At 39.6% G+C, this 23,847-nt stretch overlaps 11 non-coding genes across 11 annotated transcripts; 6 read left to right on the forward strand and 5 right to left on the reverse strand.

The window, feature by feature from the left end:
• Positions 1-5,105: 5,105 nt before the first annotated feature.
• trnaw-cca (transfer RNA tryptophan (anticodon CCA)) lies at positions 5,106-5,177 on the reverse strand. The gene has a single exon. It is a non-coding gene; the product is annotated as a tRNA-Trp (tRNA).
• A 627-nt stretch (positions 5,178-5,804) lies between these two features.
• Positions 5,805-5,877, reverse strand: trnai-uau (transfer RNA isoleucine (anticodon UAU)). Its single transcript has one exon. It is a non-coding gene; the product is annotated as a tRNA-Ile (tRNA).
• Positions 5,878-6,016: 139 nt separating this feature from the next.
• Positions 6,017-6,229, forward strand: LOC117395718 (small nucleolar RNA U3). Its single transcript, XR_004543646.2, has one exon. It is a non-coding gene; the product is annotated as a small nucleolar RNA U3 (small nucleolar RNA).
• A 1,300-nt stretch (positions 6,230-7,529) lies between these two features.
• Positions 7,530-7,602, forward strand: trnaf-gaa (transfer RNA phenylalanine (anticodon GAA)). The gene has a single exon. It is a non-coding gene; the product is annotated as a tRNA-Phe (tRNA).
• Positions 7,603-9,885: 2,283 nt separating this feature from the next.
• On the forward strand, positions 9,886-10,098 carry LOC117395703 (small nucleolar RNA U3). The gene has a single exon (XR_004543632.3). It is a non-coding gene; the product is annotated as a small nucleolar RNA U3 (small nucleolar RNA).
• A 1,301-nt stretch (positions 10,099-11,399) lies between these two features.
• trnaf-gaa (transfer RNA phenylalanine (anticodon GAA)) lies at positions 11,400-11,472 on the forward strand. The gene has a single exon. It is a non-coding gene; the product is annotated as a tRNA-Phe (tRNA).
• A 134-nt stretch (positions 11,473-11,606) lies between these two features.
• On the reverse strand, positions 11,607-11,680 carry trnan-guu (transfer RNA asparagine (anticodon GUU)). The gene has a single exon. It is a non-coding gene; the product is annotated as a tRNA-Asn (tRNA).
• Positions 11,681-14,195: 2,515 nt separating this feature from the next.
• Positions 14,196-14,277, reverse strand: trnas-aga (transfer RNA serine (anticodon AGA)). The gene has a single exon. It is a non-coding gene; the product is annotated as a tRNA-Ser (tRNA).
• A 2,154-nt stretch (positions 14,278-16,431) lies between these two features.
• Positions 16,432-16,647, forward strand: LOC131705403 (small nucleolar RNA U3). The gene has a single exon (XR_009310359.1). It is a non-coding gene; the product is annotated as a small nucleolar RNA U3 (small nucleolar RNA).
• A 677-nt stretch (positions 16,648-17,324) lies between these two features.
• trnal-cag (transfer RNA leucine (anticodon CAG)) lies at positions 17,325-17,406 on the forward strand. The gene has a single exon. It is a non-coding gene; the product is annotated as a tRNA-Leu (tRNA).
• Positions 17,407-17,894: 488 nt separating this feature from the next.
• trnas-uga (transfer RNA serine (anticodon UGA)) lies at positions 17,895-17,976 on the reverse strand. The gene has a single exon. It is a non-coding gene; the product is annotated as a tRNA-Ser (tRNA).
• Between the last annotated feature and the right edge of the window lie 5,871 nt (positions 17,977-23,847).

A 23,847-nucleotide genomic window follows, 5' to 3' on the forward strand; every position in this document is an offset into this window, starting at 1 on the left:
CTGTTATAAATTGGACATCTACTTCACTGTCTTTCACAGGCCTTTTCAAGATGTACCTTGAGCAAGCTGCTAGGAGTGCGTTTTCATTATGTCAATCAGAATGATATTTAACAAGCCAGGGGAAAAGGTATCAAACTCCTTGTGGCAAAGTGGTTGCTGATTATGAACAGGTGCAGAGCTGATGCAGTGCAGGAATAAACGGACGAGATTTGTAATCCGGTATGGAAAAATATACGTTTTATTTTTAGTTATAATCCAGGTCTGGTGACCAAATAATAAGCGATGCGTAAAACACGGAGTACAGTAACAGGGATTGCAGCCCTAAACAATAAACACAGCATCTCTCCCACAATATACAACCACGGTCACCAGTCCTGGGTGCGTGCTGTAGTGCTCGTGGTGGGTGATACAGGTTAAAGAGTGACAAAGAGTGCAGTGCTGTTCCGGGTTCAGTGCTGGCTCTTACTAACAGCTCCAGAACGTGTTAGCTGTCTATAAACACACAAATAGCAATTATAGACAAGACAAACAAAACAAAAACTCACAATATTCTTAATACACAGTGCACGGGTCCTTCTGGGTCTATTTCAAAACCAAAAACGAAGGAAAAGATTCTCCAGCCCCTTTTATGCGGTTATGCATGACCCCTTGGTAAACGATTGCAGCTGATTCTATTGCCTGCAGCTGCTACCTCGTTTACCTTCCAGGTCAATACATTCCCGCACTGGAGTCTCGTCTTTTTCCAGGCTGATTGACTTCCCGACCCAGGGAATGAACTGTCAGGCCAACCCGTCCAAAGCCTTTCCCTTTCGCTACTTTGTATCCTCACAGGTCAAGAGGGAGATTTACAACCAGAACTCATTATATTTCCATCACACTCGTGTATTGATTTCTTTATTGATTGATTTTGTTTGATGTTTGTGAAAGGGCGCACACAGTGACTGATCACACTCCATTGCCATGGCGATTCCAGCTCACTGAGAAACACATGGCTCTTGTATTGATATGTTGTTTTGAGAAAGATTGGAAAAACCAGCTTTCTTTCATTTGGAATGAGACTAAATTAGTGGGGGGTCTGTGAAAATATAGTACATCAGTGAATTAACTAATGAAAACCCATTTAAATGAAAGCCTTTTCTATTGAAGTTTAATTTATTTTCCATTAGTTTGCCCCTGTTTTACACTTATATATTAAGAATAGCCCCACAAATTGATGAAAGTGTTTTTCTAAATGATTCTTACCCTGAGTGCAGATGACAAGTGCCCAGATGAAGATGCTGATAAAAGTCATTGTTGTTGTGGATTCTGTTGCCATGAAGGGCAGCTCTCAAACATTAAATTATTATTATTTAATGTCAACAAATGGAGGGGGACTAGACATGGTCACAAAGTTGGTCCTGTTTCAACCATTTTTTCAGTTCTATTAAAAAAAAAACTCTTGTAGTCTGATATACTTTTCATAAAGTCTGGTAGCGTATTCCAGAACATGGCACCCTTAATTGAGCAAGCTGTTTGTGCAAACGTAGTGTGATGTCAAGACACTACAGTCTCCTCTTGTGGTTGATCTTCTGGACAGACCAAAGGTAGATCATTAATGTAGAGACTAAATAACAAAGGCCCAAATATAGATCCCTGTGGGACCCCCATAGTACAGATCCTAAACGCTGATTCACTATTGCTTATTTTAACACTTTGTTTTCTATCTAACAAGTCAGACTCCATCCATTTCAGAGCCTGACCAGACAGGTTAAATTCAGACAACTTGTTAAACTCACAGGGCTATAAACACTCCCAGAGCACTGAAGCATGTGCTGCCAATGCAAAGTGTCTTTTCTTTGCAAATTGTCTTCCTTGGCACAGCAGCCACTTCTAGTCAAGCAGTGCTCTTAAGTGTAAACTCATTTTCAGATGATGCAGTTTGTTTGCAATTCAGAAAAAAACTGAAAAAAGTTGATCTTGCAAGCAAAACGAAAAAATAGAATATAGTTTTCTTTGTGTTGAGTTTGTACAAACACAGCTATTTCTCTCTCTTCTCCCTTCTCTCAAACCATTCATCTTAGCCACGGCTGTGATTATGTAGCATTGTTACACAGTATAAATAATTATTAATTGTAAAATATTAAAATCAGAGCTGCAGGTTAACAGATCCATCATAAACTTTGTGAAATCAAATCAATTCAAGAAGCAAACATTTTGATTTTGCACATTACTAATGTTGAGTGAAAAGTTTCATGTTTTTTTTCCTGTGGACCTCCTGGACTGTCTCTGAGGACCCCAGGTTAAGAACCACTGCTCTGGATTAAAGAGCATCATTTTATTACGCTCTCTCTCCCTCTTGTGGTCACAGAGTGTAGTGCAGTTTGTGCTGTTTGGTGTTTTGACGAAACATTGACGAGAGTCCCTGCAATGGAGGAACTGTATGGGTGGTTTCATGGTGTAATGGCTAGCACTCTGAATCTAGCGAGCTGAGTTCAAATCTCGGTGCATTTGTGTTTTATTTGTCTTACAAAAACACTTTATACACTGGTTTTGGTTTAAATAACGAATGCTTTAAACTGGTTTAGTGTCTTTCAAAGTAACTATTATTATTATTATTATTATTATTATTATTATTATTATTATTATTTATTTCTTAGCAGACACCCTTATCCAGGGCAACTTACAATCGTAAGCAAATACATTTCAAGTGTTGCAATACAAGTAATACAATAAGAGCAAGAAATACAATAACTTTTGTTCAAGTGTGACAAACCATAATTCTATAATACAGAAGATAATAGTGATAGTTACATCAGGATATGATTAAATAGTGATAGTTACATCAGGATATGATTAAATACAAAATACTACAGGTTAAACACTTGACAGATTACAGTATTCTGAAGTACAGGATTAAATGCAGATAAGAGCAAAATAAAGCACATTTAAATGAAGGGTGATAGTGTCCCAGGATACAAACAGAGGAGTTCTACAGGTGCTGTTTGAAGAGGTGAGTCTTAAGGAGGCGCCGGAATGTGGTCAGGGACTGGGCAGTCCTGACATCTGTAGGATACACTACTGATACTGCAGATTCCACCCTCGCCCCGCAGTGGAGGAGCGACCTTCCTATAGATGTCAGGACTGCCCAGTCCCTGACCCCCTTCTGGCACCTCCTCAAGACACACCTCTTCAGACAGGACCTGTAAAACTCAGCTCTCCCCTTCTGGACAATATAGCACTCTGCCCTTAATGCACTTTAACTTGCACTTATCTGCTCCCGATTTTACTGTATTTAAACCTGAAGTATCGTATCTTATTTTTTTAAAAAATTAGAGAGTGTGTGTGTGTGAGAGAGAGAGAGAGAGAGAGAGAGAGAGAGAGAGAGAGAGAGAGAGAGAGAGAGAGAGAGAGAGAGAGAGAGAGGCAGAGAGAGAGAGGCGAAGAGAGAGAGGCGACCTGGGAAATGTTTGAGCTGATATATATATATATATATATATTTTTTTTTTAGCAACCCAGCTAGCTAGCTAGCACAGGACGGCTAGTCGATTTGCTAGCGGAGCTTAGCATAGTTATAGCTGACTAGATCTCAAAAAGTGACTAACGTTACAAATATTGGTGTAGCCGTTTTATAAAAGCAATAAGTCACAGCCAAGGCGTTATTTCAAGCCATTTATAATTATTCCCAAATAACACAAACTCTTCCATTGTTAAAAAAATATATATAAAAAATCTCCCTTTGTGCTTCTCGGAAGGCATACGATGGAGGGCGCAATGCAGTTTTTCAGCCTGGGGAATATTACAAATTAGGAGACTGTGCTTTAAAATACACATGTAGGGCGGGCGTCTCTGTTACAAAGAATTGTCACACTTTGTATTTATCTCCATAATGCGTTGGGACTAAATACGCAGATACATTAAAACTATTTGGAGAATGCGGGCATCGATCCCGCTACTTCTCGCATGCTAAGCGAGCGCTCTACCATTAGAGCTAATTCCCCTTGAGCTATGCCAGCGATTCTCATAGGCTACAACGCAACTTGATATGAGCAATTCAGATTGTCGGCAATGTAGTCTGCCAATTGCAAATTCAAAAAATAAATAAATTAACTAAATAGCAAATATTTTGACGAGAGGTATGTTTTCAATTTCTTCAAAAAGTAGTCTCAGCTCGTTGATTCAGTCGCTTTAAAATCCACCTCTGTGTCCCGATGCAGCAGCGCTGTATGCTGTGGCTCGAGCTTGTTTGACGAGGCAGACAATGCAAAAATGCCAATACTTGTTATTGCATCACATGGCAGAATTAAGGTATGCTTTAACGGCTTGGCTGTCTCAAGTTAGTTTGTATTGTTCAACAGACAGTCAGTATCTTAAAAACAAATAAGCGAAATACTCCGTGTCTGTCTGTACAAGTTTGAAATTTAAATGCGCCGCCCCTGCATGCTCTGCGACGCTCAGCCAATAGGCAGGGACGGGACGTTGAAAATAATTGTGGGAAATTTTGGATCAGGTATAGAAGCAAAGGTATATTTCAAGGTCTTAAAACGACATTTCCCACAATTCCTTCAACAAGTAGTGACTTCAACAAGTAGTCTGTTTACAACAAAAATACAATCTGTGTTAGGAACGCTATTTTAGTCCGATTTAAAAAAGAAATTAAAATGGTATTGAGTGCTGACAAGAGTTTGGTATCAGCTGTTGATTTCATTGAAACAATCTTTATAGTAAAATGAACACATTTATTCCTCTGGTCGTGTATTGTCTCGCTGACTGCTATCCACCTGGAAGTCACCTAAAGGATAAGGCAATGGCCTCCTAAACTAGGGATTATGGTTTCGTCAGTTTTATTTAAAACAGTGTGTGTGTATTTGTTCTTGGTCTGTGATATATGTGGTCTGTGTTTATAGATCTTGGCACGTTGCACCAAGTAGTCGTGGCCAAGTGGTTAAGGTGATGGGCTTGAACTCTGTTGGCGTTGTGTCCCTTTTTATGTCTTCGTTGTTAATTCTTAAATGACTGTTCAGCTTAAAGGTATCAATTATTACTTGCTGTACATTAAATTCGTCCAAACTAGTATTTGCAAACACATTACAAAATTAAATGGTGTGGAATAGAAACAATGAAGGCTTTGACCTCGACGTGATTTGAACACGCAACCTTCTGATCTGGAGTCAGACGCGCTACCGTTGCGCCACGAATTCCTGCCTAGTGCATGCTTGTTATGCAATGCTAGAGTGCACAGCAAGCATGCCAAAGGCATGCTAAGTCCGATGCTGATACTTGGAAAACACTCAGTATCACCAGGGTCATGGGAAACAGACGACTCAATATTTGTTCGTAGTCAGCAGGGCTATGAAGTTGTCGGAAGTGTGTTTGATTCTCAGCTTAAAAGTAAAGAAAACATAAAACAAAGCGATTTGCTTTTATAATGTTTATTATTTGAAACGTGGGCATAAACACAGTTGTACTGGCTGGGAATCGTCTCGGGTCAATTACTTGGAAAGCAGCTATGCTGACCAATATATCACCAACGAGGGAAAGCTGGCAGTACTGAGTGATACAGATGACGGATTTTCTCAGCGCGTCTCCTCTGAATGCGCACTGGCACAAAGGGGCTTTGCTCATCTAATGACGTGACAGAATGCAATAATGTATTGGGTTAATTTACCAACAAAAGAAACATAAATAAAAGTGTATGTATTTTTTGTGAATAAACTATCTTGCTTCTACGATGGGACCAGATACCTTACATCCGCAATCTAATGATCGGCCAAACCCAGAACTACCTTGTCTTGACCAGGGAGTCATATTGTAAAAACAAATTGAAGTGGTTCCACTGGGGATCGAACCCAGGACCTTCTGCGTATAAAGCAGACGTGATAACCACTACACTATGGAACCTGGTCAGAAAGTGAGTTTTGTGTTTGAAACGCATTGGCAATTATTAACATTACTATGAACAAGTAATATTCTAGAAAGGAAACCGAATCAGACACCATCATGCCGGGAGTAGGGAAGTTGTTTTACCCACATATTTGTTAAGACTATACTTTCAGGGATCATTTCTATAGTTTGTTTCTAGTGAAATGCGTTTCTAGTGTCTGGTCTCGCTAACCATAACGAGGAGTTACAGTGTTTTCTTCTGAGCGCGTAGCGGGACTTGAATGCTACTTCACTGTAGCTGTTCTTGATCATTGATGAACATTCCGCTCTCTTTTGGGATCGAGCCCCACGTTGGATGTCCTTTTTAAATACAAAATGTAGATGTTTCTTCGAGGCAACAGAGCAATATCTGATTCTGTTCACACTGTATACAGTATTGCAACAAAATTACTTTTTGGTCGTTGTCATATAGCAATTGCTATTGTAAAATGCGTGCATCGTTTATAGTTATAACGATATTGAAATAAATAGTCTTACTTTTGTGGGTTGGCTTCAAACCGTTTCTGTTTTAACACTTGTCATTACATCATTCATGGAGCAACAGTTGGTATGTGCGTAATAAACCCGATCGGGCCTTGATATGACAACCCTAGGCTGTGCTGAAATAAATAATGCGGTTTTCTGCTGTAAAGAACGCAGTTTGTCAGGATGGTCGAGTGGTCTAAGGCGCTAGACTTAAGGACTCTGTCTTTCCAAAGAATTCTGTGTTCTGGTCTCCAAGTGGAGGTGTCTGATCAAATCCTCCTCTGACAGCTCAATTTTATTTATTCTTAAAAGGAATAAATGTGTTCATTTTACTATAAAAGATTGTTTCAAGGAAATCAACAGCTGATACCAAACTCTTGTCAGAACGCAATACCATTTTAATTTCCATTTTAATTCAGACTAAAATAGCGTTCCTAACACAGATTGCATTTGGTTGTAAACAGACTACTCGTTGAAGTCAATGAAAAATATTTTGTCCAAACATGTATTTAACTTGTTTTAATATTAAAAATAATATATTAAATTGAATAACATCTCCGTCGGCCACTGGATCGTGGTCTCAGGCTGGGATGCGGACCTTTGAGAACAGTATAAACGATCTATTAGTGGAAGAAGCTTACATCAGAAATGCCCTCGTTTAACATGCTAGGATGATCGACATCGGTATTCTCCAATTGCTGTGTACATGTTATAACACGTTATGAGTACGAATACAAAGTTGGACACTTTCCTTGTAAGTGGGGGTAAGCACAATTTATTTTCAGATGTAATGTCTTTATTTAAGCTCAATCTAGTCCTGCGTAATGCAAATCACATTACTATATTTTTATATTAGTCAAGGCCTATGTAAAGTGTTCTTAAATTGTTTTAACATTAGCATTGATCAATTTGATGATCCGTTTTCTTTTCTCCCAATACGGTATGCAAATTATGCAACTTTTCTGCCCACTTTGATCATAGGCAGTTTTATCCCCCCGTTTCGGCTGAAAACCGCATCTGGGAGAAAACTTAAGTGTTTCGAAACGCATTTGTAAAGGCATCGGATTCTATTGTGTTGCCGAGCTGTTGACGTTTCTCATAATACACAGGTTTACTGGGGTGACAAAAAACGCAAGTCTTGTCAAGCCGAAATAGCTCAGTTGGGAGAGCGTTAGACTGAAGATCTAAAGGTCCCTGGTTCGATCCCGGGTTTCGGCAAGTAGCAAGACTATTTTTGTTTTGTATTATTTTGAACAGAAAAAAAGAGCGTTTTTTTTGTTCTGTGTAATTGGAAGAAATAACAACGTATCAGAGTGCCATTTTCTAATGTGATTAAGAAATGCAAAAACTTAAGGTATACTTCAACGTCTTGGCTGTCTCAAGTTAGTTGGTATTGTTAATGTAACACCTCGTTGTTGCCCAGTCATTGTATCATATTAATGAAGTAGAGCTTGCCACTTCTCAGCACCGAGCTGACAATGAGTGTTGTTTTCGGGCACCTGCTGGCTGCTAGTGATGACCACTCCAATCTTCAGTCAGGGGGTTGTTGAAGGAAGGGGACACATTTTGAGTGTGCATCTCATACTGGTTTAAATCAATAAGCAAATTTCAAATTGATCATTGATAATGTAGAAACTATTTAAGAACTCTTTCAATAGGACTTGACTAATATAAAAAATATAGTAATGTGATTTACACTACGCAGGACTTGATTGAGCTTAAATAAAGACATTACATCTGAAAATAACTTGTGCTTACCCCCACTTACAAGGAAAGGGTCAAACTTTGTATTCGTTCTCATAACGTGTTAGAAAATGTAAACAGCAGTTGGAGAATGCTGAAGTCGATCATCCTAGCATGTTAAACGAGAGCATTTATCATGTAAGCTACTTCCAGTCATAGAGCGTTTATACTGTTCTCAATGGTCCGTATCCCAGCCTGAGACCACGATCCAGTGGCCAACGGAGATGTTTTTCAAAGTAATATGTTATTTGGAATATTAAAACAATCAAGTTAATTACATGTTTGGACACACAGTATTTTCCAGTGACTTCAACAAGTAGTCTGTTTACAACAAAAATACAATCTGTGTTAGGAACGCTATTTTAGTCCGATTTAAAAATAAATTAAAATGGTATTGAGTGCTGACAAGAGTTTGGTATCAGCTGTTGATTTCATTGAAACAATCTTTATAGTAAAATGAACACATTTATTCCTCTGGTCGTGTATTGTCTCGCTGACTGCTATCCACCTGGAAGTCACCTAAAGGATAAGGCACTGGCCTCCTAAACCAGGGATTATGGTTTCGTCAGTTTTATTTAAAACAGTGTGTGTGTATTTGTTCTTGGTTGGTGATATATGTGGTCTGTGTTTATAGATTTTGGCACGTTGCACCAAGTAGTCGTGGCCAAGTGGTTAAGGTGATGGGCTTGAACTCTGTTGGCGTTGTGTCCCTTTTTATGTCTTCGTTGTTAATTCTTAAATGCCTGTTCAGCTTAAAGGTATCAAATATTTCTTGCTGTACATTAAATTCGTCCAAACTAGTATTTGCAAACACATTACAAAATTAAATAGTGTGGAATAGAAACAAAGAAGGCTTTGACCTCGACGTAATTTGAACACGCAACCTTCTGATCTGGAGTCAGACGCGCTACCGTTGCGCCACGAATTCCTGCCGTGGTGCATGCTTGTTATGCAATGCTAGAGTGCACAGCAAGCATGCCAAAGGCATGCTAAGTCCGATGCTGATACTTGGAAAACACTCGGTATCACCAGGGTCATGGGAAACAGCCGACTCAATATTTGTTCGTAGTCAGCAGGGCTATGAAGTTGTCGGAAGTGTGTTTGATTCTCAGCTTAAAAGTAAAGAAAACATAAACAAAGCGATTTGCTTTTATAATGTTTATTATTTGAAACGTGGGCATAAACACAGTTGTACTGGCTGGGAATCGTCTCGGGTCAATTACTTGGAAAGCAGCTATGCTGACCAATATATCACCAACGAGGGAAAGCTGGCAGTACTGAGTGACACAGATGACGGATTTTCTCAGCGCGTCTCCTCTGAATGCGCACTGGCACAAAGGGGCTTTGATCATCTAATGACGTGACAGAATGCAATAATGTATTGGGTTAATTTACCAACAAAAGAAACATAAATAAAAGTGTATGTATTTTTTGTGAATAAACTATCTTGCTTCTACGATGGGACCAGAGACCTTACATCCGCAATCTAATGATCGGCCAAACCCAGAACTACCTTGTCTTGACCAGGGAGTCATATTGTAAAAACAAACTGAAGTGGGGATCGAACCCAGGACCTTCTGCGTGTAAAGCAGACGTAATAACCACTACACTATGGAACCTTGTCAGAAAGTGAGTTTTGTGTTTGAAACGCATTGGCAATTATTAACATTACTATGAACAAGTAATATTCTAGAAAGGAAACCGAATCAGACACCATCATGCCGGGAGTAGGGAAGTTGTTTTACCCACATATTTGTTAAGACTATACTTTCAGGGATCATTTCTATAGTTTGTTTCTAGTGAAATGCGTTTCTAGTGTCTGGTCTCGCTAACCATAACGAGGAGTTACAGTGTTTTCTTCTGAGCACGAAGCGGGACTTGAATGCTATTTCACTGTAGCTGTTCTTGATCATTGATGAACATTCCGCTCTCTTTTGGGATCGAGCCCCACGTTGGACGTCCTTTTTAAATACAAAATGTAGATGTTTCTTCGAGGCAACAGAGCAATATCTGATTCTGTTCACACTGTATACAGTATTGCAACAAAATTACTTTTTGGTCGTTGTCATATAGCAATTGCTATTGTAAAATGCGTGCATCGTTTATAGTTATAACGATATTGAAATAAATAGTCTTACTTTTGTGGGTTGGCTTCAAACCGTTTCTGTTTTAACACTTGTCATTACATCATTCATGGAGCAACAGTTGGTATGTGCGTAATAAACCCGATCGGGCCTTGATATGACAACCCTAGGCTGTGCTGAAATAAATAATGCGGTTTTCTGCTGTAATGAACGCAGTTTGTCAGGATGGTCGAGTGGTCTAAGGCGCTAGACTTAAGGACTCTGTCTTTCCAAAGAATTCTGTGTTCTGGTCTCCAAGTGGAGGTGTCGGTTCAAATCCTCCTCTGACAGTTCAATTTTATTTATTCTTAAAAGGAATAAATGTGTTCATTTTACTATAAAAGATTGTTTCAAGGAAATCAACAGCTGATACCAAACTCTTGTCAGAACGCAATACCATTTTAATTTCCATTTTAATTCAGACTAAAATAGCGTTCCTAACACAGATTGCATTTGGTTGTAAACAGACTACTCGTTGAAGTCAATGAAAAATATTTTGTCCAAACATGTATTTAACTTGTTTTAATATTAAAAATAATATATTAAATTGAATAACATCTCCGTCGGCCACTGGATCGAGGTCTCAGGCTGGGATGCGGACCTTTGAGAACAGTATAAACGATCTATTAGTGGAAGAAGCTTACATCAGAAATGCCCTCGTTTAACATGCTAGGATGATCGACATCGGCATTCTCCAATTGCTGTTTACATGTTATAACACGTTATGAGTACGAATACAAAGTTGGACACTTTCCTTGTAAGTGGGGGTAGGCACAGTTTATTTTCAGATGTAATGTCTTTATTTAAGCTCAATCTAGTCCTGCGTAATGCAAATCACATTACTATATTTTTATATTAGTCAAGGCCTATGTAAAGTGTTCTTAAATTGTTTTAACATTAGCATTGATCAATTTGATGATCCGCTTTCTTTTCTCCCAATACGGTATGCAAAGTATGCAACTTTTCTGCCCACTTTGATCATAGGCAGTTTTATCCCCCCGTTTCGGCTGAAAACCGCATCTGGGTGAAAACTTAAGTGTTTCGAAACGCATTTGTAAAGGCATCGGATTCTATTGTGTTGCCGAGCTGTTGATCGTTTCTCATAATACACAGGTTTACTGGGGTGACAAAAAACGCAAGTCTTGTCAAGCCGAAATAGCTCAGTTGGGAGAGCGTTAGACTGAAGATCTAAAGGTCCCTGGTTCGATCCCGGGTTTCGGCAAATAGCAAGACTATTTTTGTTTTGTATTATTTTGAACTGAAAAATAGAGCGGTTTTTTTTGTTCTGTTTAATTGGAAGAAATAACAACGTATCAGAGTGCCATTTTCTAATGTGATTAAGAAATGCACAAACATCGTCCCTGGGTGGGCTTGAACCACCAACCTTTCGGTTAACAGCCGAACGCGCTAACCAATTGCGCCACAGAGACAAATCGGCTCAACCGAACCTGAGACCACATCTAAGAAGAAAGCAACACGGCAGAAAAGTCTGTAATCACAATTAAATGTATGCAATGCAAGCAAACTTCAAGCCTTTTATATTTATTCCCATGTATGTAGTCTGCCATTTGCAAATTCAATAAATAAATAAATTAACTAAATAGCACATTTTTCGACGAGAGGTATGTTTTCAGTTTCTTCAAAAAGTAGTCTCCGCTCGTTGATTCAGTCGCTTTAAAATCCACCTCTGTTCCGATGCATCAGCGCTGTGTGCTGTGGCTTGAGCTTGTTTGACCAAGCAGAAAATGCAAAAATGCTAAAACCTGTTATTGCATCACATGACAGACTTAAGGTATACTTCAACGTCTTGGCTGTCTCAAGTTAGTTGGTATTGTTAAAGTAACACCTCGTTGTTGCCCAGTCATTGTATCATATTAATGAAGTAGAGCTTGCCACTTCTCAGCACCGAGCTGACAATGAGTGTTGTTTTCGGGCACCTGCTGGCTGCTAGTGATGACCACTCCAATCTTCAGTCAGGGGGTTGTTGAAGGAAGGGGACACATTTTGAGTGTGCATCTCATACTGGTTTAAATCAATAAGCAAATTTCAAATTGATCATTGATAATGTTGAAACTATTTAAGAACTCTTTCAATAGGACTTGACTAATATAAAAAATATAGTAATGTGATTTGCACTACGCAGGACTTGATTGTGCTTAAATAAAGACATTACATCTGAAAATAACTTGTGCTTAGCCCCACTTACAAGGAAAGGGTCAAACTTTGTATTCGTTCACATAACTTGTTAGAAAATGTAAACAGCAGTTGGAGAATGCCGAAGTCGATCATCCTAGCATGTTTAACGAGAGCATTTCTCATGTAAGCTACTTCCAGTCATAGATCGTTTATACTGTTCTCAATGGTCCGTATCCCAGCCTGAGACCACGATCCAGTGGCCGACGGAGATGTTTTTCAAAGTAATATGTTATTTGGAATATTAAAACAATCAAGTTAAATACATGTTTGGACACACAGTATTTTTCAGTGACTTCAACAAGTAGTCTGTTTACAACAGAAAATACAATCGTGTTAGGAACGCTATTTTAGTCCGATTTAAAAAAGAAATTAAAATGGTATTGAGTGCTGACAAGAGTTTGGTATCAGCTGTTGATTTCATTGAAACAATCTTTATAGTAAAATCAACAAATTTATTCCTCTGGTCGTGTATTGTCTCGCTGACTGCTATCCATCTGGAAGTCACCTAAAGGATAAGGCACTGGCCTCCTTAACCAGGGATTATGGTTTCGTCAGTTTTATTTAAAACAGTGTGTGTGTATTTGTTCTTGGTCTGTGATATATGTGGTCTGTGTTTATAGATCTTGGCACGTTGCACCAAGTAGTCGTGGCCAAGTGGTTAAGGTGATGGGCTTGAACTCTGTTGGTGTTGTGTCCCTTTTTATGTCTTCGTTGTTAATTCTTAAATGCCTGTTCATCTTAAAGGTATCAATTATTACTTGCTGTACATTAAATTCTTCCAAACTAGTATTTGCAAACACATCACAAAATTAAATGGTGTGGAATAGAAACAAAGGCTTTGACGTCGACGTGATTGGAACACGCAACCTTCTGATCTGGAGTCAGACGCGCTACCGTTGCGCCACGAATTCCTGCCTTTGTGTATGCTTGTTATGCAATGCTAGAGTGCACAGCAAGCATGCCAAACGCATGCTAATTCCGATGCTGATACTAGGAAAACACTCGGTATCACCAGGGTCAAGGGAAACAGCCGACTCAATATTTGTTCGTAGTCAGCAGGGCTATGAAGTTGTCAGAAGTGTGTTTGATTCTCAGCTTAAAAGTAAAGAAAACATAAAACAATGCAATTTGCTTTTATGATGTTTATTATTTGAAACGTGGGCATAAACACAGTTGTACTGGCTGGGAATCGTCTCGGGTCAATTACTTGGAAAGCAGCTATGCTGACCAATATATCACCAACGAGGGAAAGCTGGCAGTACTGAGTGACACAGATGACGGATTTTCTCAGCGCGTCTCCTCTGAATGCGCACTGGCACAAAGGGGCTTTGATCATCTAATGACATGAAATACATGAAAGTCACCGCAAGCCTGCACCTCACCACATCCTTCACACTGTTAAACTGCCTCATTATGACCAGGCCTCTAATTATGCCTTTCCAATACTTTGAATGTGTTATTGTTCAGTTTAACATGAGAACAACTTGGTAGAACAATCATAATGTCCGCAGGACTTATTTTCCTCGGGTTTCCTTGGCTAATAACGCCAAGGTCGCGGGTTCGATCCCCGTACGGGCCACGGCTTTTCTTCTTTAAAGAAACCACAGCATTTGTAATGGTGCCAAAATGAACATTCTTTAACAAAATGAACCGAAGCGATATGAAGTACAACCAGTAATATTTCAGACTTCCTGAGCTTTAAACATGTATTAACAATGAGCACATACAATCAATTAAAAACAAAGCTTACGTAGTCGGCAGGATTCGAACCTGCGCGGGGAAACCCCAATGGATTTCTAGTCCATCGCCTTAACCACTCGGCCACGACTACATGCTCGCACGATTATTTGTGAAAATATCCAAAAGAAGTAAACGAAACCCGTAGTAATGCTGTAGATGGCAGTATAGGCTAACTAATGAACCGAAGTCAAATGTCTTTGTTGAAACTGTCAGATTTGTACAATGCAAGCACACGTGGGAAATGTAAATAAAATATAATTTTTGTTAACGTTCATAATAATGAATACATCTTTATTTCAAAATACGTAGCTATTTAACTGATCTTTTCAAGAAACACCCCCATCCACAAAAACAAAGTAGTTATTTAATTGAACTGAAAAATTGACTTGCTTCATGGCTGTTGCCAGAGCACTCGAGCACGTTCTGGCTAGCGTGAGCGGACTTAGCAGATAACAAGATCTACAAAGTATCTCATGCTAATAAAACATACCATAATTATGTTCGTTTTTATTATACACATGGCAACTTACAGAGACTAGGGTGTGTGAACTATGCATCAGCTGTAGAGTCACTTACATTTACATCTCACCCGAAAAACGGAGCACAAGGAGGTTAAGTGACTTGCTCAGGGTCACACAATGAGTCAGTGGCTGAGGTGGGATTTGTACCGGGGGACCTCCTGGTTAAAAGCCCTTTATCTTTAACCACTGGACCACACAGCGTCCTATAACAAAATCACACCCCAGATGGGACTCGAAACCACAATCCATGGCTTAGAAAGCCAGTGTCTTATCCATTAGGCCACAAGGGCTGACGCGAAAAGCACATTTGGTAGTAATAAAGAAAGTGGGAACAATAGTATCGTGGTTTAATACATCATATCCAAGCCATCGTTGCTGTTCAAACACAGCAGAGTGTTACACTGGGAAAGGGCCGTACTTGTCAGTACGTATTTGACATTCATGTGGGAAGATTTAAGATTGTGAAGAACTTTAAGTATGCTGCGTATTTGCGCATTGGGAACCTTACATAATTAGGTTTTTGATTAATGCCACTTTCTTACGGACAGTAATCAAGGTGACGATACAAGACCAGAGCCAATAAAGCAGTTATTTTCCTTTCCTTTCATTACCATATTCTAGTGTGCTTGTTCAGAATATGCGTGAATCGTGAAAACGTCTTGCGAATATGTGAACAAAGCCAGCATTCACTTTATTGATCACCATGTGGATTAACCGCTATTGGAACACAGATGATTGTGTTAAAGATGTTAATAGACTTTTAATGTACACGTTTTAGAGCTAAACGTTTGCTGAGACAGTTCAAGCGCTGTAGCAGTGTTTAACTATTTCCTGGATGTTTGCCTTTTGGTCTTACTCTGGAAAAAGTAATAATAATAATAAAAAGTAGGCAAAACCATTTTTTGAGAAACCGCATTTGGGAGAAAAACTAACAGTTTGGAAACACATTTGCAAAGGCATTGGATTCTATTGTGGTGTTTCCGAACTGTTGAACGTTTCTCATTACATGCAGGTTTACTGGCTTGACAAAAAGGCGAGTGACGAAAAGAATGCTGTCTCGATAGCAACATCGCGTCAAGCTGAAATAGCTCAGTTGGGAGAGCGTTAGACTGTAACGGTCCCTGCTTCGATACCGGGTTTTTGTATACAGAACGACTAGGGTTATTTGTTCTTAATTAATTTTTTGAATTAAAAAAACAGCACATTTTTTCTTTAGTGTAATTGGAGGAAATAAAAACGTATTATAGTGCCATTTTCTAATGCGATAAAGAAATGCAAAAAGCATCATCTCTGCGTGGGCTTGAAACACCAAAATTTCGATTAACAGCCGATCGTGCTAACCGATTATGGTGTTTTATTAGATAACACCCTGGGAGCTCAACAGAACAGTGTGTATGCATATTGCTAAAATGGAAACCAAATATACACGATTCAAATGGGAATCGTATTCAGATTTTAAGCACAAATTTGATAGACTTCACAGTGCAAAGGAGGAAGGCAGACAATGCAAATGAGGCAACTGGCTCCTAATTTTTAAATCATACGAGAAACTTGAACCCAATTAAGCTTTTAACCGCCTGCAGTTTGGAATGAGTTTGAAATGTTGTTGTAACACCTCACTGGGCAACAGCAATTGCATTATATGAAAGTCCCTGTTAATTTCTCAGCGGCACAGCTGCCGGTGCCACTCAGAGTTGGAGGGAGACGGTCGGCCACTTGCCCATAAAACAATACTTTCAGAGATCATTTCTATAGCGATTTGCTAGCGAAATGCGTTTTTAAAGTGTTTGGACTCGCTATCCACGAGGAAGAGTGAGAGTGTTCACTTTTGAGCGTGAAGGAGGCAGTGAGTGTTGTTTTTTGGCCAACTGCTCCCTGTTATTGATGACCCCTCCAGTGTTCCTTAGGGGGCTGGAGGAAGCGGACACGTTCTGAGTGGATATCTTTCCTAAAGGTACGCAAGACGAACTACAGTTGCAAAGCACTGCTGCTTTTTCGACGATTGATTAAAACTATCATTCTGACTGAAAACACGGATCACATTAATTGTGATCGGTTTGATACCAATAGGCTTACATGGCAGGTATTGTGTATAGACAATGTCATATACACAGAAATGAACACGGAGTGTGTTTATTAAGGGCTGACTCATTGAAACGTTCGAGAGATCTCGGTGTACTGGACAAATATACTGGATTTTTTCCATGTCGTAATTGTGCCGCCTGTGATAATGCGTTTGAAACTAGAGATAATGTGAGATAATGTCTGTTACTGGCGGATAGTTTACAAATGTACTCAATTATGTTACAACTTTTGTGTCTACGAAAATATCTGTAACATTTATGTAAGTCCTGTGTGTTTTTTTCATGAAGTTAATTTGCTAACAGACTGTTCTGATTTGTTTCTAACCGTGAAGCGATCGCTCTGTTTGCCGTATATTTTCTGTCTGTAAGAGGAGTGTCCTTGTGATCCCATATAGAATGCGACGAAACAGGTCGCCCTCCTTAATATAAACAGAAAAAGAATAAGTTCACGCACACACCAGGTGATTTACTGTAGCGTCAGACATTGGAGGTTCAACAGTGTACTGCAGTGTTGTGCAAAGTCGTCGGTGTAAGTCAGGATGGCCGAGCGGTCTAAGGCGCTGCGTTCAGGTCGCAGTCTCTCTGGAGGCGTGGGTTCGAATCCCACTTCTGACAAACCTTTTTGTTCATTTATTTCTTAAAACGTCCACCGAATGCTTGGTAATTTGATTTGTTTTTCTTGTTAGTATTCAAATCACAAGGTCGTTAAATGAGAGAAAGTCACCGCAAGCCTGCACCTCACCACATCCTTCACACTGTTAAACTGCCTCATTATGACGAGGCCTCTAATTATGCCTTTCCAATACTTTGAATGTGTTATTGTTCAGTTTAACATGAGAACATCTTGGTAGAACAATCATAATGTCCGCAGGACTTATTTTCCTCGGGTTCTAGTATCAAGTTTTGAGTGTGTGGCCGGTTAGCTCAGTTGGTTAGAGCATGGTGCTAATAACGCCAAGGTTGCGGGTTTGATCCCCAAAATGAACATTCTTTAACAAAATGAACCGAAGCGATATGAAGTACAACCAGTAATATTTCAGACTTCCTGTGCTTTAAACATGTATTAACAATGAACACATACAATCAATTAAAAACAAAGCTTACGTAGTCGGCAGGATTCGAACCTGCGCGGGGAAACCCCAATGGATTTCAAGTCCATCGCCTTAACCACTCGGCCACGACTACATGCTCGCACGGTTAATTGTGAAAATATCCAAAAGAAGTAAACGGCTCCCGCAGTAATGCTGTAGATGGCAGTATAGGCTAACTAATGAACCCAAGTCAAATGCCTTTGTTGAAACTGTCAGATTTGTACAAGGCAAGCACACATGGGAAAAGTAAATACAATATACTTTCTGTTAACGTTCATAATAATGAATACATCTTTATTTCAAAATACGTAGCTATTTAATCCTAACAGAAACAATAGGCTTCCCAGCCATCAGCTTGGAAGCAGAATGGAGATCAAATCAGACGAATAACGAGTGCAAAATGGAATGTGGAAATCAATGTAAAGGCAGTTTAAATAAGAGCAGCTGCAATACATTAAATAGAGTTATATTTAAGAGCAAGCAGTAACTGCAGTAGAGTATTTAATTATGGATGGACCAAACTTGCAGGTCGCCACTGTCACATTTTCCAGGAAATCACGGCTAATACTGAGAAAGAAAACAGATGATAACCTAACAGAAAACTAGTGAAAAACACTGCACTGATTAACTGAACGGGTCAAACGTAGCCTACTGAATTGCTGAATTGTTGGGGGGAGCGTGGCGCATCCAGCTGAGGCGCTTCATCTGAATTGCAAGGTGTGCCTTATAGCCTGGAGATCGCTGGTTCCAATCCAGACTATGCCATCGCCGACAGGAACGCCGAGGGGGCGGCGCACAGTTGGCAGAGTGCCACCCGGGTTGGGAGGGTTTAGGTCAGCTTGGTAATCATTGTCTCAACAAGCTCCAGCAACTCCTGTGGCGACCGGTCTCCTGCGAGTTGTGGGCAGAACTGCGTTTCCTCAAACACCGCTACAGCCAGGTGCGGCTGGCTTTGCTGTTGCAGTGTGACAAGAGGAGGGTGGCTGACGGCGTTTGTTTTAGAGGATGCGCATGATGAGTCTTCGTTCTCCCGAGTCGATACGGGAAGTTGCAGCAGCGCCATAAACAAAACAATTGGATATTCCAAATTGGGAGATTTTTTTTTTAAATATTACAACAAAAAAAATAAATAGTTAAGCTTCAAAAAATCTATTTTTGACTGAGCGAGTTAAGTGTGTACGGTATCCTGACAACACAACACGTTGAAAACACAGAAAAGACGCTGAGAAAAAAAAAAAAAGTGTCCTATTTCCTGTTTAATTAAGAAAATACAATAAAAAAAGATTATTCTCTTACTTGTCTTCCTGCCATATCCCCTCTTTTTTGGTCAAATATTGAATATATTCGTATTCAAATTCAAACGACTGTTCTTTGTTCCCATGATGCATCTGTGATGGGCTGGGTTTTAAGCGATCGCGATAATTTCTGATATTTTATAGTGGCTGGACTTTATAATAATAAAAAAATGAAAAAGGGTAACGAGCGACAAATGCATTAATTTCTGTCGATTTGTTCTATTTTAATGGGTTATAATTTTACAAATTTAAAAGACATTCATTAAGAAAAGATAAAACTAATTTAATAACCTTTAAGAATTATGTTTTTATTGACAGAAATATATTTGATGTATGTGTGTTTGGCATGAAATCAAATAAAGTCCCATTGGATTTTGCTTGAAAAGAGGAAACACAAAAGGTGTTTTTTTAGGTTTTTTTTTTTTTAAATAAAGCATTTATTCAACATGTTTTTTTTTTTTTACAAAAATACATAAAAATACAACACAATACAACACGGAATGTTTTTTTTTTGTTAAAAGAATGACAAAAGTTAAAATATTTTTTCGTTTTTTTTCTGTTTGTTGTTGGGCTGCCATCTTGGTAAGAGCTTGTCAATTGTCGCATGTGAACACATTCCCTACCAAAATGTCCAGTACAGTACAGTACCGTGCTGTTAGATTAGACTGGACTGTATTGAATTAGCTGGCTCTCAGATCCCCAGTACAGTACCGTGCTGTTAGATTAGACTGGACTGTATTGAATTAGCTGTCTCCCAGATCCCCAGTACAGTACAGTGCTGTTAGATTAGACTGGACTGTATTGAATTAGCTGGCTCTCAGATCCCCAGTACAGTACCGTGCTGTTGGATTAGACTGGACTGTATTGAATTAGCTGGCTCTCATATCTCCAGTACAGTACAGTGCTGTTAGATTAGACTGGACTGTATTGAATTAGCTGTCTCTCAGATCCCCAGTACAGTACCGTGCTGTTAGATTAGACTGGACTGTATTGAATTAGCTGGCTCTCAGATCCCCAGTACAGTACCGTGCTGTTAGATTAGACTGGACTGTATTGCATTAGCTGGCTCTCATATCTCCAGTACAGTACAGTGCTGTTAGATTAGACTGTACTGTATTGAATTAGCTGGCTCTCAGATCCCAAGTACAGTACAGTGCTGTTAGATTAGACTGGAATGTATTGAATTAGCTGGCTCTCAGATCACCAGTACAGTACAGTGCTGTTAGATTAGACTGGACTGTATTGAATTAGCTGGCTCTCATATCTCCAGTACAGTACCGTGCTGTTAGATTAGACTGGACTGTATTGAATTAGCTGGCTATCATATCTCCAGTACAGTACAGTGCTGTTTTTAAAATCCATAAAATGTTGTAAATCTTAAATTCCTGAGATCTAACACTTATGAAAATGAATGAACAAAATAAACAAATAAAAATACATAAATGAAAAAAATCAATACACAACTTTATAAACAAATTCCTAAAATTACACAAATTCAGTCAATCCAACACCTTTAAAAAAAAAAAAAAAGTACAAAGTAACACGGAACAGTCCATTTTAGATAGTATAGGGGGTGATTGGTCTAAGGCTATTGTGCATATTATTATTATTATTATTATTATTATTATTATTATTATTATTATTATTATTATAGTATTATTACTAGTCCAAACTCCCTCACCCCTCTCTTTGACTGCACCTAAATGGACCAGTCCCTTAAAAAAAAAAAAAAAAAAAAAGTCATTTTCCACTGAAATTAAATAAAATACACGCAATTTCAAACTAAAAAGAAAACAGTTTCAAATTGTAACACCTGAAACACATTTTGTGTATATATATATATATATATATATATATAATCTTTAAACATCTTAAAACAGTTGCAGAATATTTTGTAGGGATTTTCGTAGCAATTAAGAAAGTCAAAGAGAGAGAGAGACATAAAACTGGGAAAAAAATGGCAAAACACTTTAAAAGAAGTGTAATTTGTAATTCATTATGAACAGAGCTGCACAGAGCAGGTCTATAGGAAACTCAACACTGCAGAGCTGCACAGAGCAGGTCTATAGGAAACTCAACACTGCAGAGCTGCACAGAGCAGGTCTATAGGAAACTCAAGACGGCAGAGCTGCACAGAGCAGGTCTGTAGGAAACTCAAGACGGCAGAGCTGCACAGAGCAGGTCTGTAGGAAACTCAACACTGCAGAGCTGCACAGAGCAGGTCTGTAGGAAACTCAACACTGCAGAGCTGCACAGAGCAGGTCTGTAGGAAACTCAAGACGGCAGAGCTGCACAGAGCAGGTCTATAGGAAACTCAAAACTGCAGAGCTGCACAGAGCAGGTCTGTAGGAAACTCAAGACGGCAGAGCTGCACAGAGCAGGTCTGTAGGAAACTCAACACTGCAGAGCTGCACAGAGCAGGTCTATAGGAAACTCAAAACTGCAGAGCTGCACAGAGCAGGTCTGTAGGAAAATCAAGACGGCAGAGCTGCACAGAGCAGGTCTATAGGGAACAACACTGCAGAGCTGCACAGAGAAGGTCTATAGGAAACTCAACACTGCAGAGCTGCACAGAGCAGGTTAAAAGGAAAGAGAGATCAACACTGCAGAGCTGCACAGAGCAGGTCTGTAGGAAACTCAACACTGCAGAGCTGCACAGAGCAGGTCTGTTGGAAAATCAACACTGCAGAGCTGCACAGAGCAGGTCTGTAGGAAAATCAAGACGGCAGAGCTGCACAGAGCAGGTCTGTAGGAAACTCAAGACGGCAGAGCTGCACAGAGCAGGTCTGTAGGAAACTCAACACTGCAGAGCTGCACAGAGCAGGTCTATAGGAAACTCAACACTGCAGAGCTGCACAGAGCAGGTCTGTAGGAAAATCAAGACGGCAGAGCTGCACAGAGCAGGTTAAAAGGAAAGAGAGATCAACACTGCAGAGCTGTACAGAGCGAGTCTATAGGAAAGACAAAATTTCATTTTTTTTATATAACTTTTTAGATTAGTTCCTTTTAAAACAGTGCTTTCCCTGGGTCTCTCTCAAACACTTTCAATGAGACTCCCTATCGCACAGCAGTTTCAATGAGACTCCCTATTACACAGCAATTTCAATAAGACTCCCTATCACACAGCAGTTTCAATGAGACTCCCTATCACACAGCAGTTTCAATAAGACTCCCTATCACACAGCAGTTTCAATAAGACTCCCTGTCAACAGCAGTTTCAATGAGACTCATCCTATTTCACAGCAGTTTCAATGAGACTCCCTATTGCACAGCAGTTTCAATGAGACTCCCTATCACACAGCAGTTTCAATAAGACTCCCTATCACACAGCAGATTCAATAAGACTCCCTGTCACACAGCAGTTTCAATGAGACTCCCTATCGCACAGCAGTTTCAAAGAGACTCCCTATCACACAGCAGTTTCAATAAAACTCCCTATCACACAGCAGTTTCAATGAGACTCCCTATCACACAGCAGTTTCAATAAGACTCCCTATCACACAGCAGATTCAATAAGACTCCCTGTCACACAGCAGTTTCAATGAGACTCCCTATCGCACAGCAGTTTCAAAGAGACTCCCTATCACACAGCAGTTTCAATAAAACTCCCTATCACACAGCAGTTTCAATGAGACTCCCTATCACACAGCAGTTTCAATAAGACTCCCTGTCACACAGCAGTTTCAATGAGACTCCCTATCACACAGCAGTTTCAATGAGACTCATCCTATTTCACAGCTGTTTCAATGAGACTGCCAATTGCACAGCAGTTTCAATGAGACTCCCTATCACACAGCAGTTTCAATAAGACTCCCTATCACACAGCAGATTCAATAAGACTCCCTGTCACACAGCAGTTTCAATGAGACTCCCTATCGCACAGCAGTTTCAAAGAGACTCCCTATCACACAGCAGTTTCAATAAAACTCCCTATCACACAGCAGTTTCAATGAGACTCCCTATCGCACAGCAGTTTCAAAGAGACTCCCTATCACACAGCAGTTTCAATAAAACTCCCTATCACACAGCAGTTTCAATGAGACTCCCTATCACACAGCAGTTTCAATAAGACTCCCTGTCACACAGCAGTTTCAATGAGACTCCCTATCACACAGCAGTTTCAATGAGACTCATCCTATTTCACAGCAGTTTCAATAAGACTGCCTATCGCACAGCAGTTTCAATAAGACTCCCTATCGCACAGCAGTTTCAAAGAGAACTCCCTATTGCACAACTGTTTTAATGAGACTCCCTATCACACAGCAGTTTCAATAAGACTCCCTATTGCACAGCAGTTTCAATGAGACTCCCTATCACACTGCAGTTTCAATAAGACTCCCTGTCACACAGCAGTTTCAATGAGACTCATCCTATTTCACAGCAGTTTAAATGAGACTGCCAATTGCACAGCAGTTTCAATAAGACTCCCTATTACACAGCAGTTTCAATAAGACTCCCTATCACACAGCAGTTTCAATAAGACTCCCTATCGCACAGCAGTTTCAATGAGACTCCCTATCGCACAGCAGTTTCAATAAGACTCCCTATCGCAAAGCAGTTTCAATGAGACTCCCTATTGCACAGCAGTTTCAATGAGACTCCCTATTGCACAGCAGTTTCAATGAGACTCCCTATCACACTGCAGTTTCAATAAGACTCCCTATCACACA

This window comes from Acipenser ruthenus, chromosome 35 (assembly GCF_902713425.1).
Source record: "Acipenser ruthenus chromosome 35, fAciRut3.2 maternal haplotype, whole genome shotgun sequence".
In the NCBI taxonomy this organism is placed as follows: Eukaryota; Metazoa; Chordata; class Actinopteri; order Acipenseriformes; family Acipenseridae; genus Acipenser; species Acipenser ruthenus.